The sequence below is a fragment of the Pseudophryne corroboree genome, chromosome 3 (assembly GCF_028390025.1).
Source record: "Pseudophryne corroboree isolate aPseCor3 chromosome 3, aPseCor3.hap2, whole genome shotgun sequence".
Lineage (NCBI taxonomy): Eukaryota > Metazoa > Chordata > Amphibia > Anura > Myobatrachidae > Pseudophryne > Pseudophryne corroboree.
In genome coordinates, this window is record NC_086446.1 from 403445464 (window position 1) to 403461704 (window position 16241).

Genomic DNA, 16241 nt, shown 5'->3' on the forward strand with positions numbered 1-16241 from the left:
ACAAGAGACACTACTTGATAGAAGGTCCCTCCTGATCGATTGTAAAAGCCGGAAGCCAGTCGGATCACAGCAATCATATTATATGTGACGTACCAAGACACCATTACGGTACGCATAACTTATTTGAGTGCGTGAACGCATGTATATTAAGAACTACTACACTGTTAGGTGCATGCCAAGGATATCATATTCTATGAGAGAGGAATAATCTTGTTTTTTCTGAAAAATATATATATATATATATATATATATATATATATATATATATATATATATATATATATATATATATATATATATATAATAAGATTTTACTTACCGATAAATCTATTTCTCATAGTCCGTAGTGGATGCTGGGGACTCCGTCAGGACCATGGGGATCAGCGGCTCCGCAGGAGACAGGGCACAAAAAGTAAGCTTTTAGGATCACATGGTGTGTACTGGCTCCTCCCCCTATGACCCTCCTCCAAGCCTCAGTTAGGTACTGTGCCCGGACGAGCGTACACAATAAGGAAGGATCTTGAATCCCGGGTAAGACTCATACCAGCCACACCAATCACACCGTACAACTTGTGATTTGAACCCAGTTAACAGTATGATAACAACGAAGGAGCCTCTGAAAAGATGGCCCACAACAATAATAATAACCCGATTTTTGTAACAATAATTATGTACAAGTAATGCAGACAATCCGCACTTGGGATGGGCGCCCAGCATCCACTACGGACTATGAGAAATAGATTTATCGGTAAGTAAAATCTTATTTTCTCTAACGTCCTAGTGGATGCTGGGGACTCAGTCAGGACCATGGGGATTATACCAAAGCTCCCAAACGGGCGGGAGAGTGCGGATGACTCTGCAGCACCGAATGAGAGAACCCCAGGTCCTCCTCAGCCAGGGTATCAAATTTGTAGAATTTTACAAACGTGTTCCCCCCTGACCACGTAGCTGCTCGGCAAAGTTGCAAAGCCGAGACCCCTCGGGCAGCCGCCCATTATGAGCCCACCTTCCTTGTGGAATGGGCATTTACAGATTTTGGCTGTGGCAGGCCTGCCACAGAATGTGCAAGCTGAATTGTACTACAAATCCAACGAGCAATAGTCTGCTTAGAAGCAGGAGCACCCAGCTTTTTGGGTGCATACAATATAAACAGCAAGTCAGACTTTCTGACTCCAGCCGTCCTGGAATTATATATATATATATTTTCAGGGCCCTGACAACGTCTAGCAACTTGGAGTCCTCCAAGTCCCTAGTAGCCGCAGGCACCACAATAGGTTGTTTCAGGTGAAACGCTGACACCACCTTAGGAAGAAACTGGGGACGAGTCCGCAGTTCTGCCCTGTCCGAATGGAAAATCAAATATGGGCCTTTGTAAGACAAAGCCGCCAATTCTGACAATCGCCTGGCCGAGGCCAGGGCCAACAGCATGGTCACTTTCCAAGTGAGATATTTCAAATCCACAGATTTGAGCGGTTCAAACCAATATGATTTGAGGAATCCCAACACTACGTTGAGATCCCACGGTGCCACTGGAGGCACAAAAGGGGCTGTATATGCAATACTCCCTTGACAAATGTCTGGACTTCAGGAACTGAAGCCAATTCTTTCTGGAAGAAAATCTACAGGGCCGAAACTTGAACCTTAATGGACCCCAATTTGAGGCTCATAGACACTCCTGTTTGCAGGAAGTGCAGAAATCGACCTAGTTGAAATTTCTTCGTGGTGCCTTCCTGGCCTCACCCACGCAACATATTTTCACCACATGTGGTGATAACGTTGTGCGGTCACCTCCTTCCTGGCATTGACCAGGGTAGGTATGACCTCTTCCGGAATGCCTTTTCCCTTAGGATCCGGCGTTCAACCGCCATGCCGTCAAACGCAGCCGCGGTAAGTCTTGGAACAGACATGGTACTTGCTGAAGCAAGTCCCTTCTTAGCTCCCGAGGCCATTAGTCCTCTGTGAGCATCTCTTGAAATTCCGGGTACCAAGTCCCTCTTGGCCAATCCGGAGCCACGAGTATAGTTCTTACTCCTCTACGTCTCATAATTCTCAATACCTTGGTTATGAGAAGCAGAGGAGGGAACACATACACCGACTGTTACACCCACGGTGTTACCAGGACATCCACAGCTATCGCCTGAAGGTCTTGTGACCTGGCGCAATACCTGTCCCGTTTTTTGTTCGGGCGGGACGCCATCATGTCCACCTTTGGTCTTTCCCAATGGTTCACAATCATGCGGAAAACTTCCCGATGAAGTTCCCACTCTCCCGGGTGGAGGTCGTGCCTGCTGAGGAAGTCTGCTTCCCAGTCATCCACTCCCGGAATGAACACTGCTGACAGTGCTATCACATGATTTTCCGCCTAGCAAAAAATCCTTGCAGTTTTGCCACTGCCCTCCTGCTTCTTGTGCCGCCCTTTCTGTTTACGTGGGCGACTGCCGTGATGTTATCCCACTGGATCAATACCGGCTGACCTTGAAGCAGAGGTCTTGCTAAGTTTAGAGCATTATAAATTTGCTCTTAGCTCCAGTATATTTATGTGGAGAGAATTCTCCAGACTTGATCACACTCCCTGGAAATTTTTTTTTTATTTATTTTTTTTTCCTGTGTGACTGCTCCCCAGCCTCTCAGGCTAGCCTCCGTGGTCACCAGCATCCAATCCTGAATGCCGAATCTGCGGCCCTCTAGAAGATGAGCACTCTGTAATCACCACAGGAGAGACACCCTTGTCCTTGGATATAGGGTTATCCCCTGATGCATCTGAAGATGCGATCCGGACCATTTGTCCAGCAGATCCCACTGAAGAGTTCTTGCGTGAAATCTGCCGAATGGAATCGCTTCGTAATAAGCCACCATTTTTACCAGGACTCTTGTGCAATGATGCACTGACACTTTTCCTGGTTTTAGGAGGATCCCGATTAGCTCGGATAACTCCCTGGCTTTCTCCTCTGGGAGAAACACCTTTTTCTGGACTGTGTCCAGAATCATCCCTAGGACCAGCAGACGTGTCGTTGGAACAACTGCGGTTTTGGAATATTTAGAATCCACCCGTGTTGTCGTAGAACTACTTGAGATAGTGCTACTCCGACCTCCAACTGTTCTCTGGACCTTGTTCTTATCAGGAGGTCGTCCATTTTCTTTGAAGACGAATCCTCATTTCGGTCATTACCTTGGTAAAGACCCGGGGTGCCGTGGACAATCCAACGGCATCGTCTGAAACTGATAGTGACAGTTCTGTACCACGAACCTGAGGTACCCTCGGTGAGAAAAGCAAATTTTTGGGACATGGAGGTAAGCATCCCTGATGTCCCGGGACACCATATAGTCCCCTTCTTCCCGGGTCGCTATCACTGCTCTGAGTGACTCCATCTGGATTTGAACTTTTTTAAGTGTTCAAATATTTCAGATTTAGAATAGGTCTCACCTACAGGGCCGGTGCAAGGTTTCTCGACACCCTAGGCAAAACTTCAGCCTGCTTTTAACCGCCCCCCCAACCCCCCCCCCCCCCCCCCGACCAAAACCAAAAACCAGTACACGTTTTCCAGCCCGTCAGATGAAAGTATGTAGGCAGCATCTTAGAAGTTCAACAGCTACCGTCTAAATTAAGTTTTACAGGGATGCATCTCACGGAGTTATCCTTAAATTTGTGATAAGCAGACTCAGGGCAGCCCACTCAGATACTGGCACCCTAAGCAGCTGCCTAATGGTAGAACCAACCCTGCACTTACACACAATGCCCACAGTAGTAGTGCCGCTTACATATAATACACACAGTAGTAGTGCCGCTTACATACAATGCCCACAGTAGTAGTGCCGCTTACATATAATACACACAGTAGTAGTGCCGCTTACATATAATACACACAGTAGTAGTGCCGCTTACATATAATACACACAGTAGTAGTGCCGCTTACATATAATACACACAGTAGTAGTGCCGCTTACATATAATACACACAGTAGTAGTGCCGCTTACATATAATACACACAGTAGTAGTGCCGCTTACATATAATACACACAGTAGTAGTGCCGCTTACATATAATACACACAGTAGTAGTGCCGCTTACATATAATACACACAGTAGTAGTGCCGCTTACATATAATACACACAGTAGTAGTGCCGCTTACATATAATACACACAGTAGTAGTGCCGCTTACATATAATACACACAGTAGTAGTGCCGCTTACATATAATACACACAGTAGTAGTGCCGCTTACATATAATACACACAGTAGTAGTGCCGCTTACATATAATACACACAGTAGTAGTGCCGCTTACATATAATACACACAGTAGTAGTGCCGCTTACATATAATACACACAGTAGTAGTGCCGCTTACATATAATACACACAGTAGTAGTGCCGCTTACATATAATACACACAGTAGTAGTGCCGCTTACATATAATACACACAGTAGTAGTGCCGCTTACATATCATACACACAGTAGAATGCAGTTGTTGGGGTGCGGTCCAGACAACGCAGGCGTATCCGCACTGTTGCGGGGGCGGGCCACAGCAACTGCATGATATTACCTAGGCTGCGCAGGCAGGTAGCTACTCAGCGAATGCAAAAGCATCGCCGCCGTGCATTGAGAAGTACATTTGGATCTGGACTATGTACATGCTATTTGAGGATGATATGCAGTGTTTAATACTATTTATGTGAATAGAACCAATAAATCATCTATGATTCTTTATCCCAACAGTCTGCACTGTGTCTGCTTGTTTAAATTTTTTCAGAACAAGATCTTTATAAAGAAAGAATACATTAGTGCAGACTTCACTGAATAATTGGTTGAAAGATCGTAAGCATTGATTGTTTTACTCGGGATATGTGGCTGCGCCACGTGTTATTAAGATATTAGCATTCCCCTCAGATGTGCAATCTGTATACTAGTGCTCTGCCTTTATCCATGCCCCATATCTGCTCACTCACTACTAATACAGTAAGCAGGTAACTGTATTATCCACTATATATATCAGCAATAGATAGCTACAGGCTACAATCCATACAGAAATATTATTGGCCCTCATTCCGAGTTGTTCGCTCTGTAAATTTCATCGCATCGCAGCGATTTTCCGCTTAGTGCGCATGCGCAATGTCCGCACTGCGACTGCGCCAAGTAAATTTGCTATGAAGTTAGTATTTTTACTCACGGCTTTTTCTTCGCTCAGGCGATCGTAGTGTGATTGACAGGAAGTGGGTGTTTCTGGGCGGAAACAGGCCGTTTTATGGGCGTGTGTGAAAAAACGCTACAGTTTCTGGGAAAAACGCGGGAGTGGCTGGAGAAACGGAGGAGTGTCTGGGCGAACGCTGGGTGTGTTTGTGACGTCAAACCAGGAACGACAAGCACTGAACTGATCGCACAGGCAGAGTAAGTCTCGAGCTACTCAGAAACTGCACAGAGATGTCTTATCGCAATGTTGCGAATCTTTCGTTCGCAATTTTAAGATGCTAAGATTCACTCCCAGTAGGCGGCGGCTTAGCGTGTGCAATACTGCTAAAATCGTCTTGCAAGCGAACAACTCGGAATGAGGGCCATAGCCCGGAGCCGGCAGCTGCCACAGCCAGGGACAGCTCTGTCCCTGCTGTGGTGTGTGGGCATCGACACCTGCAGCTGTAGAATTCGATAGCTACAGGTGTCGGAAGAGGTCAGTGCTACTGACCATTCATACATTGCCTGCATGTCTTTGTGCTATGTTTAGAAAGTAATACATGGAGGGGAGCAGTATCAGGGCAGACTAGATGGGCCAAGTGGTTCTTATCTGTTGTAAAATTCTATTTCCAGATGATACATTTACATCTAAATTACTGCCAGAGAGGGATTGTGTATGGGCAGTCGCCAAATATCGCCAATTTATGTGATCATTGACACTGATTGACTCCTCTCAACATGAGCCCTCTTGTGTTTTTATAACTTCCACTGTTCGAGCACACAGGAGTCAGTGCCACCTTACACACACACACACACACACACACACACACGGGAGTGCCAGCCTACACACATAGGTCAGTGTCAGCCTACACACACACACACACATAGGTCAGTGCCAGCCTACACACACGTGGGGGAGTGCCAGGCTACACACACAAACACACACACACGAGAGTGCCAGCCTACACACACAGGTCAGTGCCAGCCTACACACACACGTGGGGGAGTGCCAGGCTACACACACACACAGGAGAGTGCCAGCCTACACGCACAGGTCAGTGGCAGCCTACACACACACACACACACACACACACGGGAGTGCCAGCCTACACACATAGGTCAGTGTCAGCCTACACACACACACACACATGGGGGAGTGCCAGCCTACACACACAGGTCAGTGCCAGCCTACACACACACACGGCGAAGTGCCAGCCTACACACACAGGTCAGTGCCAGCCTACACACACAGGTCAGTGCCAGCCTACACACACACACACACACACACACACACACGGGGGAGTGCCAGCCTACACACATAGGTCAGTGTCAGCCTACACACACACGGCGAAGTGCCAGCCTACACACACAGGTCAGTGCCAGCCTACACACACACAGGAGAGTGCCAGCCTACACACGCAGGTCAGTGCCAGCCTACACACACACACACACACACACACGGGAGTGCCAGCCTACACACATAGGTCAGTGTCAGCCTACACACACACACACACACACACACATGGGGGAGTGCCAGCCTACACACACAGGTCAGTGCCAGCCTACACACACACACACGGCGAAGTGCCAGCCTACACACACAGGTCAGTGCCAGCCTACACACACACACACACACACACGGGGGAGTGCCAGCCTACACACATAGGTCAGTGTCCGCCTACACACACACACATGGGGGAGTGCCAGCCTACACACACAGGTCAGGGCCAGCCTACACACACACACGGCGAAGTGCCAGCCTACACACACAGGTCAGTGCCAGCCCCCACACACACACACACACGGGGGAGTGCCAGCCTACACACATAGGTCAGTGTCAGCCTACACACACACACACACACACACACATGGGGGAGTGCCAGCCTACACACACAGGTCAGTGCCAGCCTACACACACACACACACACACGGCGAAGTGCCAGCCTACACACACAGGTCAGTGCCAGCCTACACTCACATGGGAGAGTGGCAGCCTACACACATAGGTCAGTGCCAGCTTACACACACACACACACACACACACACACGTGGGGGAGTGCCAGGCTACACACACAGGTCAGTGGCAGCCTACACACACACAGGGGAGTGCCATCTTATACACACACACGTCAGTGCCAACCTACACACACACACGTCAGCCTACACACACACACACACACATGGGGGAGTGTCAGCCTACACACACACACGGAGTGCCAGCCTACACACACACACACACACGGGAGTGCCAGCCTACACACACACCGGGGGGGGGGGGGGGGGGGGGGGGAGTTATAGCCTACACACACACACACACGGAGTGCCAGCCTACACACACACACACACACGGAGTGCCAGCCTACACACACACACAGACACACGGGGGAGTGCCAGCCTACACACACACACACGGGGGGGGGGGGGGGGGGGGGGGGGGGAGTTCCAGCCTACACACACACACGGGGGAGTGCCAGCCTACACACACACACACACACATCCACACACACACGGGGGAATGCCAGCCTACACACACACACACGGGAGTGCCAGCCTACACACACACGGGGGGGGGGGGGGGGGGGGGAGTTGCAGCCTACACACACACACAAACACACAGAAGAGGGCCAGCCTACACACACACACACACGGGGGAGTGCCAGCTTATACACACACAGGTCAGTGCCAGCCTACACACACACACACGTCAGCCTACACACACACACACACATGGAGTGCCAGCCTACACTCACACACACATGGAGTGCCAGCCTACACACACACACACATGGAGTGCCAGCCTACACACACACACACACACACACACACGCACAGGGGAGTGGCAGCCTACACACACACACACAAAAGGTGGGGGGGAGTTCCAGCCTACACACACACACACACTCGGGGGAGTGCCAGCCTACACACACACACACACACACGGGGGAGGGGGGGTGGGGGGGGGGGGGGGGGAGTTCCAGCCCACACACACACGGGGGAGTGCCAGCCTACACACACACACACGGGGGAGTGCCAGCCTACACACACATGGGGGAGTGTGCCAGCCTACACACACACACAGGTGAGGAGTAGCAGCCTACACACACACACACATCAGTGCCAACTTACACAGACACATAGGGGTCAGTACCAGTCAGCCCCCCCCCCCCCCCCCATACACACAGATCAGTGCCAGCCAACCAACACACCACAGCACAGTAGCAGCCTATACACAATGCCAGCCTATGAAGCTGCTGAGTTAGAACCATGAACTGTACACTGACCTTGGGAACGGCCACTCCTTCTCCTGCTCCAGCCTCTCCTCTGAGCTCCCAGTCACCCCAGACCGTCAAACTCCCCAGCAGACCAAAGCTGCTTTCCGTGCCAGCTCCCATCAAGTCCCCCCCCCCCCTTTAAAGTCAATCTGCAGCTCCCAACATGAGGTGGAGAGAGGGAGATCCAATCGTGGGGGCGTGGGTAACATGCGGGAGGGCGGTGCAGCATGAAACTCAGCTTAGCTAAGGAATTATTCTTTCACTGGCAGCGTGCAGCACCGCCCTCTAGTGGCCGGCGCCCATAGGCAGCTGCCTAAAGCTGCCTAGTGGTGGCGCCGGCCCTGCTCACCTAGCCTTCTGGCTTCAGTACCACCATATAATGTGGAATAATACCCCTTTCCTTGTTGTAGGAGGGGTAATTTTATTATCACCTGCTGGGAATACAGCTTGTGAATTGTTTTCAATACTGCCTCCCTGTCGGAGGGAGACATTGGTACAGCAGACTACAGGAAACTGCGAGGGGGAAACGTCTCGACATTCCAATCTGTACCCCTTGGATACTACTTGTAGGATCCAGGGGTCCTGTACGGTCCCAGCGTCATGCTGAGAACTTGGTAGAAGCGTTGGAGGGCTTCTGTTCCTGGGAATGGGCTGCCTGCTGCAGTCTTCTTCCCTTTCCTCTATCCCTGGACAGATATGACTCTTATAGGGACGAAAGGACTGAGGCTGAAAAGATGGTGTCTTTTTCTGCAGAGATGTGACTTAGGGTAAAAAACGGTGGATTTTCCAGCAGTTGCCGTGGCCACCAGGTCCCATGGACCGACCCCAAATAACTCCTCCCCTTTATACGGTGATAAAGCTAAATATTTATCGTATATAAAACACTTTAAGAGGTCTAAGAACACTGTACGCTACCTACGTAAGAAGTACCGTAAGGGTACGCAAGTTGTGTAGCGATCGCTCAACCGTAGTCGAGACGCTCAAGCGTCACGTTCGCTTACGGCCCAGTGCTCACAGGCAGGCACGCTATTGGCTGCCGACTAACGTGATGATTCGCTATAGCGTAGCGTACGCTCGGGACCACGAGGAGATCACCAGCGGTGCAGACGCTTACAACGTTAAAACCTTTATATCTATACCTTTAACAATGAGATACACAGTATACCTTAGTGTAGAGACAGAGTGTAAGTGCAACCTGGTGTAACCTGATTAACTACAAAGCTGCTTGAGCGTCACCGACGCTCAGAGAATACTTAACCCTATAAAGAATACACAGATACCTGGGCTTAGGGTCCAAAACCTATTATATGTATTATAACTATTATACTTGCAAAAGGAATCACAGTACAAATGATACACTACAATATAACATAAACCAACTAACCAGATAACTACACAGGAAATACAATACAATACAATACAATAAAAGGAAAATATTAGAGAGATAGAGGAGGGAGAGAGAGAGATGGCTCACAGTAAGACAATATGATTACGGAGAAAACTTACGCACAAAGGGAAACGATCGCATGCGCCTCGATATCCAGCTCCCGATTATCAGCAATGAGAACCGTTGGAGAGTTTACTGGATACGGTCGGCCTGCCTATTTATGCCCCACACACAATACAATTCAATGGTCCCTACAATCTCATTGTCCATTGGACACAGGAATTCGGCTTCGCATTATAACAAAAGGTCATAGGTTGATTCATACAGGTGGGCTGTGACTATTTCCAACTGCTCAGGTGGGAGGGAAACTGGGTTTCCCGCCGCATGGGTAATAAAGTGCAAATAAAGTAAATGTTCATAAACTTCTTATGTCCATAACTATTCGCACGAGCGATTGATCTGCTTCAAACCAACACCGGAATATTTCTAATTAAATATTCTTCCGATGGATACTAAACACCACTGTATTACTCCTGTCTGACCCTTCGTATCAAACAAAGAGGGATTTCTCTGTTCATGAACATTCTATATTAACCAAACTTTCAGAATCTATCAAAGGGACCATGATCTACAAAATACATTATTAGTGAAAATATGTAATGATTGAGTCGCACGCTACGATCGCATAAACTCTACCGTAAATACGCATACCATGCGCCTGCGGGTGCCCGCGACTGTGAGTATGCGCACGTACGGGAGAGCGTACGCATGCGCAGCACGGACCTGTGTGAGGTGCAAATATGGTAGTGTGCATAGAGATATTTTTCTGACTTTGACAGTCCACCCTTTGGCAGTCAATAATAACTGCCACTTCCTGAAAACATTTCAAAAGGAGAAAAATATATGTTAGGGGTTAATTCATTTCCATGGTTGGGTAAGGGAGGAGAGAGGAGTAGGTGTGAAGAGGGTATGACCTAGTGAGATAGCAGAAGCATGTGTGTATGAGTCCATGTTTGGGGGGTCATGTATCATCGTGCCGTACGTGTTGTAAATCAAGCTTCGAGGTATTGCGAAGTATACATTTGAATTCCTTCTTATCCCGTGGTACGGGTCTGTGGATGGGCTGTCAAACTTTACCGAGCTCTTTTCGGATTTGAACAAAATGGGGAGCACATCTTAGTTGATGATACATGAATGGGGGAATATGTGGTTGCTGATATCTGTGCCTGTATTCCCTATACTATGTGTGTCGTTAACTGAGGGTTGTAGAAATGAAGAAAAGACATAATTACGGTAAATACGGTGGTATTCTATGTCAGGTTAATGTACATCTGTCGGTTGAAGTTTTGTTCGGTATCAGTTGAAAGTCGTCTTCTTTGCGCTGTGTTGCCCATTAGGTGTGAGCAAAAAGCTTTGTCAATGCCATTAGATTTACAAAAAAATGTTGGGCTAGCGTAAGTTTAAGAATTCTAGGGAAACTGGGGATCCATGGCAAAGTTCATCAAATGTCCGTATCTACAGTGGTCAAAACTTCTTCTTTGGTCAATCCGTTGTCTGTATAGCGTCTCGTCAACTTCCTCGTCCAAGGGGGTCTTTTTATCTTGGAGAAAAACCAGAAAAACAGGTGAAAGAAACGGACCGTATAATCGCATTTTCATTACATCATTATTTCTATCATTGGGTCATAAATCAAATCCAGGTTAATTACAGTTTCTTCACTCCTCAAACTCATTACCCTGGTACGATGTTTGCACTTCATTAAAGCCTGACCGCATCTAAATATCAAGCCAATTGATATGACAACACCTAAGATACATAGGAGAAACTTCCCAACATCCATTATGACTCCTTGAGCCCAGTCTCCCAAACCGGAGAACCAATTTCGCGGGTTCAACCATGACACCCAACCAGTCAGCTCATTACCTACAGCAGCAAGAGTGAGATTGTGTCTTCGGCGAAATTCCCACTTCAATTGGAGAAGATCGTCCATCTTTTGGTCTATGACCTCGACCGGATCCTCGGTGCTATTCGTGATATACGTGCAACACTTCACGCCGTACTGTGTTGCCAATGTAACACAATATCCGCCTGTCACTGCTGTGAGGTAATTAAGAACCATTCTATGCTGCACCAGTTCTGTTTTATAAGCTTGAAGTTCCCTTCCAGTATATCTAAACGTGTCATCATACATTTCAGTGATATTATCTAACAAATTTGCGAGCGCAGAAATGTATTTATAATTTAGCACTCCTCTAGCGGTGCGGGTGAAATCTAACGCGATTAAGAATTGAATCCCGGTGGATTCACTTATCAGATCAGAGGCCGGATGCTCTGTCTTCTCTATCAGGTGCCTTTTAACAACGTGCTCGTAATGGGTGTGAGTATAAGGAGCTTGGGCACCACGATGTATGTCTTTCATTTTGTCATGTGTTACAGTCATTACTTCAGGCAATACTTTTCCAATATAACACAATCCTTCAGAGTTTGGGGCAAGCCACTTGTACGCCTTTCTCCCGCATATGAAATATGCATCATCGGGGAGAACATATGGGACGGAGAAGGACATAACCATATTACACACCTTCCAGGTGAAATCTCCTAACCCTAATTCTTCCATCTGCTTAATACACGTATCAGGTTGTACGATATGTGCACAGTATCCTGGTGATACTTCTCCAACTCTCGTAATCCTATTTCCTAAGGTGTACCTATACCGGAAAGATTTTCCTCTACTGGCTATGTGGCGTACAAGCTCTGTATCTGTAGGCATTCTATCTGCTCTATGCGAAAAGGTCATGGTGTGGTTACTCCATGACACTTCCCAATTTCCCGGTTTTCTGGGATTGGAGATGTTGAAACATAATAGGGACCTATCCACATGGTATTGGTGGAGCTTCAAACTAGGAGGGCTGGAGATATTAAACCTCCTGTCCACCGGTCTCCCACCATTTAACTCAAGTACCTCCCCTATCGTTAAAGGAAATGGTACTAGCCCTGATTTGCTATGACCTTGAGGTACTTGAGAGCATACCCAACAATCTGTTTTGTTTAACACATTACCCACTAAGGAGTGATAGTCACTCAATGGATGCCGGTCCATATGGATATTAAAACTGGATTGGCATTTCTTAATGCACCCATCTTCAATGACATTGTTACAGAGCCTACAGATACAGTTTTCCTCAGCTAACAATCCGTCACAATTCCTTCTATGGTCAATGCTATCGGATCGTTTTCTGATACTCGCCTTTGCTTGTTGGTTAGGTTGATCTTGGAAAACTACGCCTCCATCTTTATCATCAGAACCCATTCCAGAACCTCTATCGACCTCCATGGTACTCTCGCCGGAACAGACTGCTCTGGTCAACATCATGGTCAACAGGAAAATCCGGATCACAGTCTCTTGGGGCAAGTCCATCTTATAGGAGGAAACGGAGAAGAATGAGAAGGAGGAAAAAGAAATTTGAGGGAGAGGGGATGGGAAGTGGAGGAAAATAATAAAAGGGAGTGGGGAGTCGACAACAGCTCTCGGTCTTCAAGGCTCAGGTGCCGCCTCAGTCCTCCTGGAACAGACACTCCAGTGATACAACCTCTACCGTCTGTTCCTTATCACGGGACTTCTCTGGATCAGCAACCTTCTTGCAGTGGGATGAATGGACCCAAGTCTCTCTCTCAGCAACCTTTAATGCTGTAGTGCTAGTCAATAAGACCTGGTATGGTCCTTCCCATCTGTCAATAAGGCAACCTGAGCGTAGAAAATTCCGTATCATTACATAATCCCCAGGTTCAATGTCATGACAATTACTATCAGGTAAATCAGGAATCACCAACTTCAGATTATCATTTTGATTCCTTAACTGTTTACTCATGTTAATCAAGTACTTTACAGTTACTTCATTGTTACATTTCAAATCATCCTGAGGGTTAATCATGGCATGCGGTTGTCGACCAAACAAGATTTCAAAGGGAGACAGATTAAGAGGGGACCTGGGAGTGGTTCTGATACTGTACAATACAATGGGTAAAGCTTCTGGCCATGTCAATCCTGTCTCTGCCATCACTTTACTCAATTTATTTTTAATAGTGCTGTTCACTCTTTCGACCTTCGCACTCGCCTGTGGCCGGTACGGAGTGTGCAGCTTGCTATCAATTCCCATCAACTTACACATTCCTTGAAAGACATCACCTGTAAAATGGGTACCCCTATCACTTTCGATTATTCTAGGGATACCATATCTACATACAAATTCCTGCACAATTTTCTTAGCAGTAAACATAGCGGTCTTTGTAGCCGCAGGAAATGCTTCGACCCAATTTGAGAAAACATCTATACAAACAAGTACATATTTCAAATTCCGACAAGGGGGTAATTGTATAAAGTCAATTTGTATTACCTGGAAAGGGCCGCCGGCAGGTGGGATATGGGATGGTTCTGTAGGTATTGCCTTTCCAATATTCTTTCTCAAACAGGTAAGGCATGACATTGCTCTTTTACTCGCATGAGAGGAGAATCCTGGGGCGCACCAATATGCTCTCACCAATTTGCACATCCCTTCCCTGCCTAGATGAGTCAGCCCGTGAGCTGCTTCAGCCAGACATGGAAGATATGCTCTGGGGGCCACTGGTTTACCATGTCCATCCGTCCAGAGTCCTGAGGACTCCTGGCCACATCCCTTTGCCTTCCAGACTGCCTTTTCCTGTGTGGAACACAAATTTTGCATTTCACACAACTTCTGTGTGTTAATGGTATTAAATACCATCAATTGTGTGGTGTCTGTCTGTATGGGGGTAGCAGCTGCTAACTTAGCAGCTTCGTCTGCTCGGCTGTTACCAAGCGATACCGGGTCTTGGCTATATGTGTGTGCTTTACATTTGATAACAGCCACTCTGTCGGGTTCCTGTATCGCTGTTAGATGCCTTTTTATGTGAGCTGCATGCGCTACCGGTGTACCAGCGGCCGTCATGAAATTTCTGAGACGCCATAGGGCTCCGAAATCATGGACTACCCCGAATGCGTATCTAGAATCGGTGTAGATATTGGCTGACTTACCTTTAGCCAATTCACATGCTCTGGTTAGGGCGACCAGTTCAGCAACCTGGGCTGAGTGAGGTGGGCCTAGCGGTTCCGCTTCTATGGTGTCTTGGTCATCTACGACTGCGTATCCAGTACACAAGTCTCCCGAGTCTGACTGTCTATGACAACTACCGTCCGTGTAGAACGTGAGTTCTGCATCTTCCAGTGGGTTGTCACTGATGTCAGGCCTTGCGGTAAAATTTTGGGTCAAATATTCCATACAATCATGTGTATCTTCCTTTATATTAAATCCTCCTTCCCCATCACTCTCACCTTCCACCCTTTGTGCCTGACCAGGCACACCTGGGAGATACGTTGCAGGATTTAATGCACTGCATCTCCTTATGGTGATGTTTACGGGGGCCATTAGTGCCAATTCCCATCTTGTAAACCTCGCTGATGAGACGTGTCTGGTTTGGGCAGAATTCAATAAGGCTGATACTGCATGTGGCGTATGGATTGTGAGGTTGTGGCCTAGCACAACATCTTCGCTTTTTGTCACTAGCAATGCTATCGCAGCAACGCTTCGCAAGCATGTGGGGAGGGATCGCGCTACCGTGTCTAGCTGAGCGCTGTAGTATGCAACTGGCCTACTGGCATCACCGTGTTTTTGGGTTAGTACACCTGCCGCGCAACCAGCACTTTCTGTTCCGTATAGTTCAAAGGGTTTCCCATAGTCTGGCATACCTAGTGCTGGTGCCTGCGTTAGGCACTGTTTGAGTCTCTCAAATGCTGTTTCGGACTCGTCTGTATGCGAAATCCTATCAGGATTGTTTGAGGAGACCATTTCCTGCAAAGGTAACGCCAAAATGGAAAACCCTGGGATCCAATTACGGCAATACCCACACATTCCTAAAAACGTTCTGATCTGTTGCTGGGTTTGTGGCAGAGTCATGTCTCTAATTGCTTGGATTCTATCAGCGGTCAGGTGTCTCAGTCCTTGTGTTAGACAGTGTCCCAAATATTTTACCTTAGTTTGGCATAATTGCAACTTGTCTTTGGAAACCTTGTGTCCTGTGTCTGAAAGATGAAACAGGAGCTGTTTCGTATCCTTCAGAGATGCTTCCAGTGAATCTGAACACAGTAGTAAATCGTCCACATACTGTATCAATACTGATCCACTGTCTGGTTGGAAAGACTGTAAACAATCATGCAAAGCCTGAGAAAATATACTTGGACTATCTATGAAACCTTGGGGTAATCGAGTCCACGTGTATTGGACTCCTCTGTATGTAAATGCAAACAAATATTGGCTGTCAGGGTGCAGAGGTACCGAAAAGAAAGCGGAGCAGAGGTCAATAACAGTGAAAAATTTGGCAGTGGGAGGGATTTGCATTAGGA

The 16241-nt window shown here is 47.5% G+C and overlaps 1 protein-coding gene across 3 annotated transcripts in view; it reads right to left on the reverse strand.

The window, feature by feature from the left end:
* The window catches only part of GSS (glutathione synthetase), a 103391-nt gene that overhangs the window by 55582 nt on the left and 31568 nt on the right, over positions 1–16241 (reverse strand). The gene's annotated exons all lie outside the window — the stretch shown is intronic.